The 16,191-nt window shown below is 45.4% G+C and overlaps 1 protein-coding gene across 1 annotated transcript in view; it reads right to left on the bottom strand.

Annotated features, from left to right (window-relative positions):
• Nucleotides 1-1,954: 1,954 nt before the first annotated feature.
• Nucleotides 1,955-16,191, bottom strand: part of KIF5C (kinesin family member 5C) — a 163,410-nt gene continuing 149,173 nt past the window's right edge. The window contains exon 26 of the mRNA XM_066345085.1: nucleotides 1,955-5,740. The gene's annotated coding sequence lies outside the window, so the exon portion shown is untranslated. The remainder of the gene's footprint in view (nucleotides 5,741-16,191) is intronic.

The following is a 16,191-nucleotide window of genomic DNA, read 5'->3' as shown; positions in this document are numbered from 1 at the left end:
CACACCACATTATTCTGAGAAGTGGTGTTACTAGCTGCTGAGAGCAAAAACCTTGGGACCAGACCACCTGGGTTTGAGCCTTGGCTTCTCCTCCTCTTCCTCCTCCTCCTAGCTGTGAGACTTTGGGTGAGTTACTCACCTTCTCTGTGCCTTTTCCTCCCACATAACGTGGAGATAATGTGCCTCCCCCATGGGGGTTATTAGGAGGATTAGATAGATTAATACATGTAAAGCACTTGAAACAGTGTCTGGCACACAGCCAGAGCAGTCTCTCGCGTTAATTGACTGCTAACTGCCGCTTTCCGAGCATTGTGAGGTTCTGGTGCTGTGCCATGTCATCCGAAACAAGTTTGCCAATTGCTCTAATTTCATGTATACATTCCGAAGGAGTAAAAAAATATGGTTGTAGGTAAATGTTTTGAAAAGCGGTATTATGAAAATCATTTGCAGTGGTTATGGGGAAGGGGAAGGTTTGGAGGATGCTCAACGGGAGCAGCCCACACACAGAAATTCTGGGGTGACCTGCAAGTCTTCTATTATTCTCAGCCTAACTAACCGCACAGAAAGTGGTGTTCTCTTTGCAGATTGGATAAAGAACCACTTAATGCCAAAGGGAAAGTAAAATTGCCGCAGCTCAGGGTGCCCTTTGTCAAATGAGCCCACATTTTCATCTGATGTGTCATCCAAGAGATTCCTCCTACTTCTGTTATTTTATTATGTACATAAGACAAATCACAAGATGTAACCTGTCACAAGTGCTAGAATTAAACCTGCCAATGCACACGTCACTGGTAATTGCCTTAGCAGATTATAGCTTCAGTTCCACATTCTCCCACAGTGCCCCAGCCCTGTATTCCTTCGGCCCAGCCCAAACACCCTTCAGAACACGATGGAACAGGAACCCGGAGAAAGCCTCGCAGGACCCTGGGAACCAGAGCCTGAGGGCTCACTTCCCAGTGATATTGAAACATGCTTTGTGAGTGGGTTCTTTCAGAGGACTGCTTTCCAATTTTAAATAAACACGCTCAACCTAAAAATTCACCCAGCCCATTCGTAGTTTTACTACATAAGTCACCTGAATAATCTGCTTTTTGGAAGCCGCCTCTTCCAAGTTCTTTGGGAAATAACCATTTCAATAAAGATGGATAAGATATCACAGAAGCACATCATTTGCAGTATCCTTAATTTCACTTATAAAATAAATGTTCATTTGGCATCCATCCTTCTTATTTTTAATTGATTAAAGCAGTTTATTTCTGGCGCTCATGCAACACTAACCAAACCAAGAACGAGAATGAGGGTATTTTATATACACAATGCCATGCATGGCCAGAAGACTTCGGTGACCTGAGGGAGGGAAGTCTCCTTACTGAGAGCAGATACAACTATCCCTGTGTTCTGCCATTTACTGTTCACCAAAGGCTTCCTACATCCTTTCCCAAGATCTCAGAACTGCACACTAACACTAATGATCAGTAGGTTAAATGGGAATATGAAACCTCAACCCTTCTCAAAAGATGGCAATAATATTTCAACATATTACAGAGCTTCATTACTTGAAGAATGCCAATATTCTAAAACATATTATTAGAATAAGTGCCCTTCTTTGGCAAAAAGAAATTCAACTAATACACTGGTGTCTCTACTAAGCTTTTAACTCAATACTGCTTTAACTCAATTCTACTTTTTAAAAAGTTACGATGTCACTTTTAAATGTTATTACAGTGCCTATCTTTTGAGTGCTAAAGGAACAAAATCAATGAAAAAAATGAAAAACAGACGTCCAGGCTAAGTGAAAAACAAAAGGTCAAGGTCTACTTGGGTCATACTTTGAATCTGAGTTCTAGTTCACTGGAATGAATTCGGCTGAAGACAGAAAGTGGCTCATACTAACACTGGCATTGAGATCTTCAGTGAGGGTGCTTTTTGGGAGACTCAAATAAGAAAAACAAGCCAAAGTTTAAGTCAAGTTTATTTTCCACTTTTAGTATTTTTCAAATTATACAACATGCAGTCTGCCAGAGTATCCATACATCTTCATTTTAGAACCTAGAAGAAACCAACATTTCCCCGGGCCAGGGGAGCGTTACTTCCAGGTCTTCTGTTGCATGTACTATATTACAGCGTCATTACTTGATATAAACTGCCGTTCTCCCCTTCAAACCACCAAAACAAGTTTGCCCACAACTTTTTGAAAGAAAGCTACTGTACAGATACAGAGAGCCCAGAGAACACACACCTGCAGTACACACTACATACTTTACAGACTAGACACGAGTGATTCTACAGAATGCCCTATTCCCCGTCCACCTGCACACAATGGAAAGTATTTAAAACTGATACTCAAGTTGTAAATGTGTAAGCAGACTTCATGGAGCAGTGCTTCCTTGGCAATAGACCTGGACCTTGTTCAATACTTTTTAAAAGCCTAAATTGTAGTGTTAAATGAAGCCATTGTAGACTATGATGTTTCCTTCAATTTGCTCACAATATGCAGGGTGAGACAATGAAGTGAATGAAGCAAAACCTCCCCCCTGCCCCTGCCAATGAAAAACTTCCTCAATTGCCATATAGCCAGAGTCCAAATGTCTTCTGCTCAGCTTAAGAGAGAGAGAGAGAGAGAGAGAGAGAGTGCACTTCAAGAGGGAACTTTGGGGGCTTTTATGTTCCTGCAGGAAAGGAGAGCCAACACCTCCTCCTCCATGAACCCTGGTAGTGGCGTGGTCTGCCCTCACCCTGCACAGGAGTACCAGTTCCTTATGTGAGTTTAGGGCTTCAAAACATACTAGAAGCTACATTCTAGACAGACATTCTTATTTCTCAATTTATCCCAATATTTCTATGAATTCTAATTTCTTAATCATATGATACTATTTCCTTTCAAGGTCTTAATCTACACTTAATGTTCTCCTTCCTACCTGCCATTCAACAAAAGCAAACTGTACAGCATTGGAAGAGATGATGCATTTGTACAGAAGTCTCTGGTAATTGACCAAAACAGAGTCGGCATTAATATATTTTAGTATCCAACCATAAATCTTGATATCCCAAACAGCATTCCTCAAATTTAGCAATCAGCTATTTTGAGGATTATTTGTTTAAACCATCTGGTATTCCCTTATACAATCAAAAAGTAAACATTCAAGAAGTAGCGTGAAATATAAAATTACTTAGAGAAGAAAAGCAAACATGCACACACACATACACTCACACACTAGCAAGAAGCAAAATACAACCAAATGTATAACCACAGTCTTGGCCATTCAGAAATGTGGATTTTTTAACATTTAGAGTCCAAGTGTAAAGGAGCAACAGCCTAAAAAATTAAAATTGAGAAAAATGTAACATTTTTAACAAGTGGTTAACGAAGTATATAATCTTAATATTAGGTAATATGTAGGGATCCATTTGAATATACTGCATAATCCATTCCAATAATCTGCCTACCTATTAATCACTGTGTAGGAAAATTAGTTTAGAGGTCCTTTAAAGATCAAAGCTAGGTGAACTGACTGGCTGATCAGCAACTAGCAGAAGTATCTTTAAGAGACATCAAAGCCAACTTTCTCTATGAATAGAAGTAAAGTGAATTTTGTGAGTCCTTTGCGGAGATCAAGAACTATGGAACTAAAAGTGACTGTTTCTTTGAAACATAAAAGGGCCAAGCAAGTCTTTAGAAGTAGGAAGGCAGTACCCAGGAAAAAATCACTTTGGAAAAAATAAAAAATAATCTATTAACAAGAAAGCCAAAAAGAAATCACTGGCATTTGTTCAATTTCTAAACACAAAGTAGTACAGTTGTATAATAGACAGTAGTGGTATGATAATTATTAATTGGCAGTCTTCTCAAAAACCAATGTTTTAGTTTCTAAAATCAGAGGCTAGGATATAATCTACGGCATATGTTATGCCCCAATAAGCTTCACAAAACCTGCCCTACGAGGACCCTTCTATCAGATCGCAAATATGGTTGGGCAGTTTATACTGGGCGAGGACTGGCAACAGCATCAGAGAGTCAAACAGAAGGACCTTTAAAATGCAGATAAATGCAAAATTATCATCTGTACCAAATAAATACTCCAGTATAATTCATCCTCTTCTCTTCTTACTCCCCCCAAAACACATATAAACAAAGTGCAACATTTAACAAATTAAGTAGTTTTGTTGTTAGGGGATTTTATACAACAGGAGTGTGAAGTTCACTTCAGTCCATAATGCTTAATCCCCTGCCCCCTCCACACACACACACACACACACACACACACACACACATGCACTCTCTCTCACACACACACACTCTCACACACACACTCTCTCTCTCTCTCTCTCTCTCACACACACACACACACACACACACCCCTTGAGTTACTTTCCATCCACACGGACTCTAGAAAGCCCAATGTCTCCTCACATACATGTCATCCAGTGGTGACAGCAGCGGGGACGCCGCCAGCTCGCTCATCTTGGGCAGGCACAATAGAAGGAAGGGTGCTTTCACTGAGTTCGGCTTGTTTGTCAATGACTTACCCTCAAATTTGTCAAAACAGTAGCAGCACAAAAGACCAACTTAATTGAATCCTTGTCAGTTTCCCTGATAACTTTACTAGTTGGAAATCCATTATTTTAAAATGCACAACAGAAGGCATTGATTTCAGCTTTAGATTCATGTATTTGAATATAGCAAAAGCTAAATGTAAAAAAAAAATCCACCATACTGATTTTTTTTAATTCTGCCTAAGATGAAACCTATCTAGTTGATGCCAAAGAGAGAACTCAGAAGGATGAGTAAAAATAAAAACTTAATTCATGGCAACTTATTCATAGGCACAAAAACTTGTCAGTTACTTTCTCCCAGGGCTGCTGCTTTCAGCTACTGGAAGGGTCCCAGAATACCCTTCAAGGCTTAAGATGGTTCCCTAGAGTCAGAGGCCATCGGGATGCCAGCTCCAATAGGGTCAGAGAGGAGGGGACAACCCCACTTCCACTCATCCACGTTTGCGGCATTTTCTGAAGGACTGCCGTCCACACTGGGCCGGCTGAGACTAGTCCCTGCAAGTTCAATAGCAGGTAGCTCAGAGGTGAATTTTATGACTTTTCACATTCACATAGATGTGTCTGAATGAACAAATTCTATGTTACTACCCTTAGACTGTTTTCCTGCCTTGAAAAAATCTGCTTTGCGTTTTAATGGGTGCCATACTAAAAGGTGTATTTTACATATCCAAAGATGTGACCAGGGTATTCAAAATGCTTCCTTGAAGTAACTTGTTTCGGAAAAGTGTTCAGAATGAAAATTTTGAACCCCTATAGCAGCACTTTTTTTGTTCCCTAAAAATATAAAGTGTTTATTTTACAGGAAACCAGACAGTTGTGGCAGAGAGGGGCCACCTGCCTCCACAGTACTTGGTTGTTCCCCGGAATGGCACGTGGGCGTTTGCTGGGATAGCGCACTGCAGAGAGGAGGGTCCCGGGCCCGCCAGGGACCACAGGGACCGCACGAGGCCGAGTCCGCAGCACTGGTTCCCAAGAGCAAGTGGATCCTCTGCGATCGATTTCTCGGGAAGAGAGTCCAAGCACACATCTGTACACACAGAAATTCTACACAGCTCAAATACCTGAAACCCATGTACTGCAGATGGCTGGGTGAGCAAGTGTAAAAGAAAATGCAAATTGTGTAGAAAGGGAAAAAAGGAATGTGGTGATTTATTTAGTCCTTGACATGCTACATGGAGAGTCGTATCTGTTGAAAGAGAAGCAGAGAGAGAACACAGGTGTTAAAAACACACAGTGGAAATTCACTCTTAAGAAAAAAAATTTTTTTTTAAATTCTAGATATTTAGACCAGAAATATTCAATAGAAATACCATGCAAGCCACACAATTTTAAAAAGTAAAAAGAAACAAGAAAAATTAATTTTAATAATGCATAAGGTGGAGCAAAAGTAGGTTTACAGTTGCTCATGTGGAAAATAATAATAAAGATACAAGAATAAACTCTTTTGTGTAGTCACAGCTGTAAACCTACTTTTGCCCCAGCCTGTATTTCATTCAATCAAATACATTAATCATGTCATTCAGCGTTCCATGTTTGAGATGTGTTACATTATATTATTACTGAGATATTTTACGGCCCTGTTTCTGCAATGTTTGCAATCTGGTGTATATTTTACCCTTTCGGCACATCTCCGTTTGGACTTCACCATGTTTCAAGTGCTCAGTAGTCACAAGCGGCTAGTGGCCAGTGGACTGGACAGCATAGCCTCCTACTTACTGCTTTTGCTTTAAGCGTTTAGCCCTAACCACAGTCTCTTCCGAAAGTCATTATCTACTGAAACTACCAATATTCAGAGAAGTGTGATGCATTTTCCGGTGCCGAGGGGGAACTAACGCCGTTTCTCACTTGCCAGCACTCGGGGTACCAAGGCAGCCTAGGCACAGCCCCTAACTCAGGCTCTCTCTCCAAGAGGCTTCCAGTTCCGAAAGGTCTTCATCACCTGCAGGGGTGATGAAGTTACTCAGGAGACGCCCCCTTTGATTCCACTCCACTTCCCACCAGATGTTCACTGGGCTCCAGGATGAAAGCCTGGCCTCGTCCGGACGCAGGCCAGCCCTTTGGACCAACTCCAATCAACTCAGCTTTCAAGATGAACCTGAAAGGTTCAGCTTCCCTCACACCAGCTAGCAGCCCTAGAAGGGTCTGTGATCTTGCCAGTGGGTTGTGCACACAGCTCGTGATGGCTGGGGGGCGGGGAGGAGGAGACAGGGGCGGGTACAGCCTCATCCTTGAGAAGCCTGTGGGAATTGCCGGAAATATGACAGACACCGAGAAAACCCCAACTGTTCTTAGAGCAAACAACTGTAAGAAAAAAATGGAAATTGTTTTGAAGGGGAGAAAAGATTCTAAAAAGAATTCCATAGCCTGACAAGTACTGCTTTGTTTTTGCTCCAGAAGGCGTCTCGGGTCCTGCTGAAATGCTCTTCTCCTCTAACCCTCTCTCTCCGCTCTTCTGATTTAAGCAACCTCACATATTTTGGGGGGGGAAAAAAAGCAGTATATATTATAAATAAATACAAAAGAAATCAGGGCATAGAAAGGGATTCGAAAAGCTGACAAGAGCAGAATGGGTTAAAAAAAGAGAAATATAGAACAAAAATTATTCAATTTTTTCTATTCAGAAAGAAAAAGGAGGGAACTGACTCTTTTTAAGAGTATCACCTCCTCCCTGACACAAAACACATCCAGGAACTTATTAACTGCCGTCTCTTGCTCCAACAGTATAGTCACCCACAATTACAAAGCTGCTCAACTGAAAATGGTTTAAACCGCCTTATAAGGTAATATTCACATCCGTTTTAGAAGTCACAGAGAGACAGGTTTTTCTTTGTGAAGAGCAACTTTAATGCTTAGCCTTTCTGGTGAGACTTTGTGCTTCTCGTTAAGACCAGAAGGAAACCCTCTAGAAGCCTGGTCAGAGTTGTCATTTAAGTCCATTGTGAGCTGAAAATCAATAGGCCCAGGACTTCTTTCTGAATGCCACCACTGAAATCCCCACTTCACTTTCCATACAGGGTCATCTTCCCAAGCACACTGTCTCAGAATCGCTCATTGAGCCCCCTGTCAGATGAGAGGGTCTACCTACGCGCGGGAGGGTCCGAGGACACACCTTAAGTTGTAGGGTTGTAGTTTAACATGATGATTGCAGCCCAGCCATGTTGACAGAGCCAGACACTGACACACACACTCCAGGGGCGGCCTCAATAGCTCCAGCAGACCATGAAGTGACACGATTGCCACCAGAAGGCCTTTCATTCAAACCCCCACTCCCCACCGTGTGCAAGATTCAGCACGTCTCAGCTAATAGTTTGGATGAAACAGGGGCCACAAAGGAGGCCCGCCTGCCTAGTGTGGTCACCTCAATCAAGGAGGTTGTGACAGGCTGCTCAAGGGGAAGACACAGCAGCTCCATCCATGAAAGGCCCTTCATTAGAGAGACTGTCCTTCACCTGAGCCGACAAGCTTTAGGGCCTGTCCGCCACAGCAGGACCGAGAAAATGCATTCAACTGGATGCTCGTCTCCTCAGATAAACGCAGGTGAGAAAATGGACAGAACTTATAAACCTAAGGGGGTCGGTCCAGGAAAAACCATTTCTGAGTGTTCTTGTCACATGGACTGGCCACCGGGACAGGCTGGCAAATCTTGAGGGCATTTGAAACCCAGTCCTGTTGCCTCTGAGATGATTCAGCATGGTCCCTCACCCTCCTGCAAGCTGGTACTGGACCAAGTGACCTGACTGGACTGTCCCTGGGTCTCTGCCAAACTAGAGATGGTAATTCAGAATGGCAACACATGACCAGACTTAGAAGGAAATAAAATCACTTTAGAAGGGGGGGAGAAGGCTGAAGAAAGAAGCTAATTATATATATAAGGAGTTTGCAAGAAGTATTTAGAGATTTACCCCCACCCCCAACTGTGGCTTTTGCAATTGCTTGCAGTGGATTTATGCTTACTCCAAACAGTACATAGTTTTATCTTTCCTTTTGCCTTTCCACTATTCAATCCTCACAATATAAGAATTAACAATTGTACTTGACATATCACTCCTGAATGGAAGTGGATTTCTCTCAGAAGCCTTGAGCAATCTACATGCGGGAACGGTTCCAGCTGCTCTGAATTCCTAACTCTAGAAACATGACATTGAGAAGTGTTGGGAGTAGAGCGGCCCGCCGCACTGCAGGCGAGACGAGGAATTCTTTCCTCCAGGTCCTCCACGATTCCTCCCTTTGAATCCGCAGTGCTAGATTCAAAGTCCTACACCGCAGTGGTGTCCACCGCAGTTACTCTATCCTCTCTCCCTGGAGTCCCTCCGGGTCCCTTCTTTCTAGGCCTGTCCACACAACTCATGTTTTTGACAGCCTAATGTGTGCCAGGGCCTCTAAAGACTTTTCATTCTTCCTTCACCTTATCTCACTCAATTCCCACGGCGAACCTGTGATGGACAGTACTAACATCAGAACTTCTCTGTGCCACCGTTTTCTTAGTTGTTGAATGGCCAAGAATCTTGTCTGGAGTGACAAGGCTGGTTTTCCTCATATAATTCGACTAAAGCAACACACTGCAACAGATGGCAGCAAAGGCAGACATGAGGCTCCAGCTATCATTTCTTTTTTTTTTTTTTTTTTTTTTTTCATTTTTCTGAAGCTGGAAACAGGGAGAGACAGTCAGACAGACTCCCACATGCGCCCAACCGGGATCCACCCGGCACACCCACCATGGGGCGATGCTCTGCCCACCAGGGGGCGATGCTCTGCCCATCCTGGGCGTCGCCATGTTGCGACCAGAGCCACTCTAGCGCCTGAGGCAGAGGCCACAGAGCCATCCCCAGCGCCCGGGCCATCTTTGCTCCAATGGAGCCTTGGCTGCGGGAGGGGAAGAGAGAGACAGAGAGGAAAGCGCGGCGGAGGGGTGGAGAAGCAAATGGGCGCTTCTCCTGTGTGCCCTGGCCGGAATCGAACCCGGGTCCTCCGCACGCTAGGCCGACGCTCTACCGCTGAGCCAACCGGCCAGGGCTCCAGCTATCATTTCTTAAGCCAAATATTGTAAGATTTTTAAAGATGTAAAACAATGTCATTCTGCTGAGTTTTTTGTTTTGGAAAATAATTATTTTTCATTAAAAATGGCATTTATATTAACAAAAGTAACATTTAAGATTTTTTGTTTCAATTTTCAATATAAAATATATCAATAGCTATAACCTGGAAATACTAAAGTTTTTTTTATGTCATTGATACTTTTTAAGAATATAAAGGGTCCGCCTGACAAGGTGGTGGCACAGTGGATAGAGCATCGGCCTGGGATGCAGAGGACCCAGGTTCAAAACCCTGAGGTGGCTGGCTTGAGCGTGGGCTCATCCAACCTGAGTGTGGGCTCACCAGCTTGAGCACAGGGCCACCGGTTTGAGCATGGGATCATAGACATGACCCCATGGTCGCTGGCTTGAGCCCAAAGGTCGCTGGCTTAAGCAAACACTGGCTTGGCTGGAGCACCCTGGTCAAGGAACATATGAGGAAGCAATCAATGAACAACTAAGATGCCACAACAAAGAACTGATGCTTCTCATCTCTCTCTGTTCCTGCCTGCCTGTCCCTGTCTGTCCCTCTCTCTGTCTCTCTCACTAAAAAAAAAAGAAAGAATATAAAGGGTACTAGACCCAGGAACTCTGTGAACTTCTCCATAGAAGATCAGAGATCCTAGTCCAGGATCGACCACTGACAGGTCGTGTGACCTCAGCGGCCCACTCCGCCTCTCAGAAAGGAGGATGAGACCAGGTAGACGACGGTGACGCGGGTGAGCACTGAGCGCTTGCCCGGCACCAGCTGTTCACCTGAGCTCTGTGGGACATTCACACGATTGTCTTCGCAGCCTCCCTGTCCGTGGGTACTGTCACTGGCCACATTTCAGAGGCCACTGAGGAACGCAGAGACAAAGTGACTTGCCCAGCACATGGCCACACCAGGATTCACCCCAAGGTAGTGCAAGTCTAGATCCCGAGCCCACAGTCACCGGCTACCCTGCCTGTAGTAAAGGTAGCCCCTGATGCACATGCCTGTGACTCTGGTCTTTTCACTGCTAAGCTGTAGCAGTGGCAAGTTGAATGACCCAGTGGTTTAGATGTAGCTCATGTGAGTGACAAGGTATCACGTGCCTGCTGTAACTGAGGCTTTTGTCTTCGCTACTTTGGAAGGCTTAATTCTGAAAGCAATGCCCTGCCTACCCTGCATGTGTGACGTGAACCCATTTTTGCTGCGGGCAGAAGTCACCTTGTACATCTAATATATACAAAATATTTTTTATTCATGATTGGTGTATCAAAACCAGGAGAAAGGTCCAGGTGAACCCTAACAATGGTGCAGGATAGGTTGGAACCAGGTGTCTGGAACAGAGAAAGGGGCAACAAGTAAAGACCAAGTGAATCATAATAGTAAACAGAGTATCAGTGAGTGCGTGCTGGCTGGGGAAGCTGGGCCTGCACCGAGGACCACACGGGAGGGCCTTGTCGCGCAGCGGTCAAGGGCTCAGAGACAGAACTTCATTCTGCCTGCAGTGCACTGAGGATTCAGAAAAGTTGGAACTTTCTCAGTTCAAAGAAAGTAGAGACAGTGGCCTAAGTGGACCTCAAGTTAGGGCTTTAGTTGAAGGTAGTGAGTGTGTGGAAAAGCAGGAGCATTCAAAGGAAATCTGAAGTTCAAGTGCCAAGCTAGAAAACACCAGATTTCCCATCTTCAATGTACACTTGGAATTCCCCTGTTGGGTGTGGCTTACTGTGACAAGACTTCTTGTAATCAAGTCAGTTGTGCATTCCAAGTGTCTGGGCCGCGTGTGACCGGCTGAGGAGCCAGCGGAGGGCAGGCCGGCTACACGGCGCCCAGACTGTAGGCCCTCGGTCCCAGCTGTTAGGACAGCAAAGGGGGACGGTGGTGAAAACCCACGGATCTTTGTTCTGTGTCTGCTTTCATCCCATCATGTAAGGTGTTAATGCTATTATACTTATTAACTATATAGTAACAAATATATTCATAATGAAGGTCCTGAGATAGTGAAACTTGAAGAAGACAGAGCCGTCCTGCAGTGACTGTCACTGATCCTGGGAATGGCACACATCAGAGACTCGGGGTCAGGACAGGATGTCCCGGTGCCTCTCGTGGCTCTCTGTAGTCACGTTCTCCTGGGTGACCTGCCGCAAACCGCAGAGGTCCTTCTCCAGCGCTGCTTTATGCCTCAAAACACGAGCAAACACACAGAGCACAAACATGAACTGTTCCTTCAAATGTCCTATCGGAGCCCTAATGAGTCCCTCCTGACTCCCCCACTGTGATTTTACCAAACAAACTTTGATAAAAGTTTTTTGAAACTTTATAAACAGGATATGGTTTCTAGACTTAATATATATGGTTTTTAGTAAAAAAAAAAAAAAAAGTACAGTCCTCAAAATATCAGACCCTTTAGCTACATCAGCACAGTGAGAGGCATCCTGGCTGTTTGGTTCATTTCACAATACTTTCAATCTTACGGTTTTCCTGCCTTGAACAGCTGAAACATTATTATGTGCATATCTACATCAGTGTTTTTCAACCGCCAGCCTGCCAGAATTTCATGCTGGTCTGCAAGAGAGTTAACTATTCTGGTGTTGTATGAAGATTACAGACCCAATAATCTTAGTAGAATTCACTTATGCTCAAGGTAATTTCTGCCTTAGCAGTCTCCAAAATACTTCTGTTTTCCCTGGTCCGCAAGTGTGAAGGGTGGGAAACCACTGCTCGCTGATCTAGCTGACTGCCTGGAACCCGAGCATTCCTGTGCAGCTTCAGCCCCCACTCGCTCTGTGCTATGGCCAAGCTGGAGCTGCTCCTCACGGCTTCAACCATCTTCATCTAAAGAGGAAAGAGGAACTCGGAAGGAAATGGACTCCTGGGCGCTGAAGGAAGATGATGTGTTCCAGCCAGGAGAAGACAGAATGCCTGGAAGGCATGCTATGATTCTGCAGTGGTCTGAGCAGGGAAAGGTGAGAGAGCTGAGTCATGCCACGACCGTGAGGGTACTGGCCTGCCACACTGCACGCTCCTCACACTGCGCCTAGCTCTTTGTGTTCAGCAAAAGTTCAGCTTTCAGTGAATTATATTAAGGTTGGTGATTTAGTTTCTTTTTGATTTGTGGTTTCATTTTAAGCTGATTTCTATATTTGTGCTGACTTGATTATCATGTAAGATCAATAAAAATACTATTTTAAATTTGCAAATAGGTAAATATCATGCTAAAATAACTCTGGAACTGTATGATAATCTTATTCCTTTAAAAGTACTCTATTTACTATACAAGTGTGAGAAATAATGGTCTAAATATAGAAAAACCAAAAGACCATTCTACCTCAAGCCTTTCAGAAACTGGATGTTTCAGCAATGCCCCACTGGCGCCATCTGCTGGTCACATTTGAACAAGTGCCAGCTTGCTAAAGCAGTCAGGAACCGAAGACAAACTCCAGGGCCCTCGGAACCACGGAGCTAGGCAGGTACTGAAATCGTGTCTATATTAAATGTGGGGCCTTGAATAATGCCTGAGAGGTCCATCGCACACCTCCTCCTTTCTCCACCCTGCAATCCCGCCACCGCACCTCCTCTCGGCTGGTACCCAGGCTTCTTACCTGGAAGATGAGCACTAAGACGAGACCACCTTTACCTCCCAGCGCACCCATCCAGCATCCAAACTCTCTACTCTGCCTTCCTGTCACCTTCAATCACCTTGGGTGCAGTGTCACTTCCGCTCTTCATGGATCACAGGACCTCTGCTGCCACCAACACTCTGTCCCTGTAATTCTCCTACATTACCCGTGTCCCCTCCCAGGTGGGTCATTACCATCCACATACAAATAAGCTATAACGGCTCCCTTCTTAAAAAATGAAATGCAACCTCCATCTTAACCCCACATGCTCCATTTCTCTACCCACTGAAACAGAGCGGGAAGCTGCTGCAGTTGCAGGCTCCACTTCCCCACCCTGCTCTCTGGCCCAAGCTAGCTGGGCGAGCCCCCTCCTCCACTGAAGCCCTGCAGCCTTCAGCAGCCCCCCAGTCTGTCCTCCTCCTGCTCCAGCCTCTGACCCAGCTGACTACCTTCTTCTAGGAACCAAGTGGCCACTTCACCTCCCAAACCTCTCACTCTCCTTTTCAGGCCCCTCTGCTGGTGCCACCTCTTTTCTGACAAGTCCCCAGGGCCTCTGTCCCTGTCCACCACTCCTCTGATCACTCCTCCAGACCCACTGCCTGAAACACAATCTCCAGGCCTATGTCCTGACCACCCGAACCCTGACTTTTCTCCTGAGCTTGATCCAACAGCCTGCTCAACACGTCCACTTGGATGGTGAGCTAAGATGAATGTCTAAGAGGCATCTCATAATCAGGATGATGAAAGCCAAACTCAGTTTTTCCATAAAACCTGCTCATCACCCAATTTTCCCAGCCAAGCTAAAGGTAACAATATTTACCTGGTTGCTAGGGCCCAAACCTAGGAACCACCTTTGAGTTCCGCCCAGGCCTCCTCCTCTCCCCTCCACCCACAGCTCCCACCCACAGCTGACTCTCACCACCTGCTGCCACCCCCTCAGCTCAGTGCTGTTCCCTTCCTAGTGGGCACCAGAAACAGCTCCCTAGGGGAGACCCGTTCTTACTCACCCACCGCCATCCTTTCTCCTAAGTCCAGCCCATGGTGGCCCTTTCTAATCCTGAACTAGGTCCCACCTCGTCCATCCAAAGCCACCGGAGCCCCGCACAGCTGAGTCCACTCTACACTGCGCACTGGGGCCTCAGACGCCTCAACTATCAGCCTCCATCTCCCACCCCAACCACCTGAATTAAGTGGTCTCCACTGTTCTCTGTGCTTTAGCCCTGTCAGCCTTTCTTGGCTCTCCCATGTGCCAGTCAGCCCACCTCTGCGGGGGTCTGGCCACTCTGTGCCAGTCAGCCCACCTCTGCGGGGGTCTGGCCACTCTGTGCCAGTCAGCCCACCTCTGCGGGGGTCTGGCCACTCTGTGCCAGTCAGCCCACCTCTGCGGGGGTCTGGCCACTCTGCCCCCCGCACTCTCCACCATTCAGCCTTCGGGCAGAGGTCAGCCCTCCCTCCCAGATAAGCATCCTCCGTCTCTGCTAACCTGTTCTCCTTTGCTTCAGCACACTTCCCACTATTGGCAGTCACCTCATTTATTTGCTGTGCCTCCCCCAAGCAAGCGCATCACAACACAAGAACAGAGCTTTCTCTGTCTCACTCATCGTTAGACCAAATACAGAGCAGGCTCTCCACAACCGATCCCATTCTGTGGATGAGGAAACGGAGGCTGAAGGAAACCAAGCCACTGGCCCATTGTCATAGAGGAGTAAAGCCAAGGCCAGGGCTGGAACCTGCATCCGGCCAACCCCATGTGCCATGTCCAGCTTGGGGTCTGAAAGAGATGGTCTCTGTCCCCATGACAGGCACCTTGATTTAAATGTGATTAAATAAAAGCCAGTATTACCCCGGGTTATTTTGATTTCTCTATCTAGATTTCTACATGTTCAGTTTCTCTGAAACCTTGAGAATAAACCAGAGGGAATTCCCAAAGATATCCCGGTGCCACCCAAGCAGGTGTGCACTGCTCCAGCCCCGACAGAGGGCTGGGACGAGTGAGCAGTTCCGGTCATTGCCACGCAGGGCAGACATTTCAGAATGAGGATCTCACGGATCCAGAAAGGCCGTCTCAATGGTTCTGATCTCATCCAAACAATAAATTCCATATTTCCAATTATTTCTTCAAAAATGATTTAGCATTTCCTCATTTCCAATTGTAATTCTCCACTCCAGTGGATACCATCCTTTTATTACCTCCACTGACAAATGCCCAGTCATTTCTTAAACATAGTCCATATATTTTCCTTAAAAATAGTAAAAGTTCTTGTTCATAATGTTTAGATCAATGATAGTATTTTTAAAACACCTTCTACCTGCTCATAGCAGAAAAAAGGATACTCAGACATGGGCCTTCCTCACTCAGTCATTACAATCTACTGCTACAGAGACACCCAAAAATATTTTGTAACAATTGTGTGAAATAAAGATTATAAACCCACATTTACCAACTCCCTACTATGTACCTGGTACTGCACTGCTCATCTATACTAGAAGCTGACAACTTGTTACATGCCAAGCAGCTTAGAAGCATGACCTCATTTAGTCCTGAGATCAATGCCAATGACTCCCCACCTCACAGGGGAGGAAGCCAGCCCTGAGGTGAAATAACCTGAGGACGTGGAAGACCTGCCACTGGCAGGGCTGCTGTGCAAAGCCAGACCTGCAACCACGCTGCCATCCTGACAGTGGGCGTGTTGAGAGAAGTGCCAGCTATAGAAGTAACATGTATATGTAAAGTAAGTCAAGGAGGTTCCCATTTCAGATAAAATAAAACCGCTTGTAACACTCTGAGTAAAGAAACAAACAAACCACCATGGTGGGTGAGGGTAGTTCTGCTACCTTCAAGGTCTTTAAAGTCTCTCCAGACCTAGTCATTTTCAGGCTTCAGAGTGAGAAGAGGATGTCCAGGTTGAATGGCCAACATTTGGTTGTACGCAACTTACATAAAACGTGGGTCTGGTAGACCTTTACGGGACAGCAT

Source organism: Saccopteryx leptura, chromosome 7, assembly GCF_036850995.1.
Source record: "Saccopteryx leptura isolate mSacLep1 chromosome 7, mSacLep1_pri_phased_curated, whole genome shotgun sequence".
NCBI lineage: Eukaryota > Metazoa > Chordata > Mammalia > Chiroptera > Emballonuridae > Saccopteryx > Saccopteryx leptura.
This window is presented reverse-complemented; position numbering and strand designations above follow the sequence as displayed.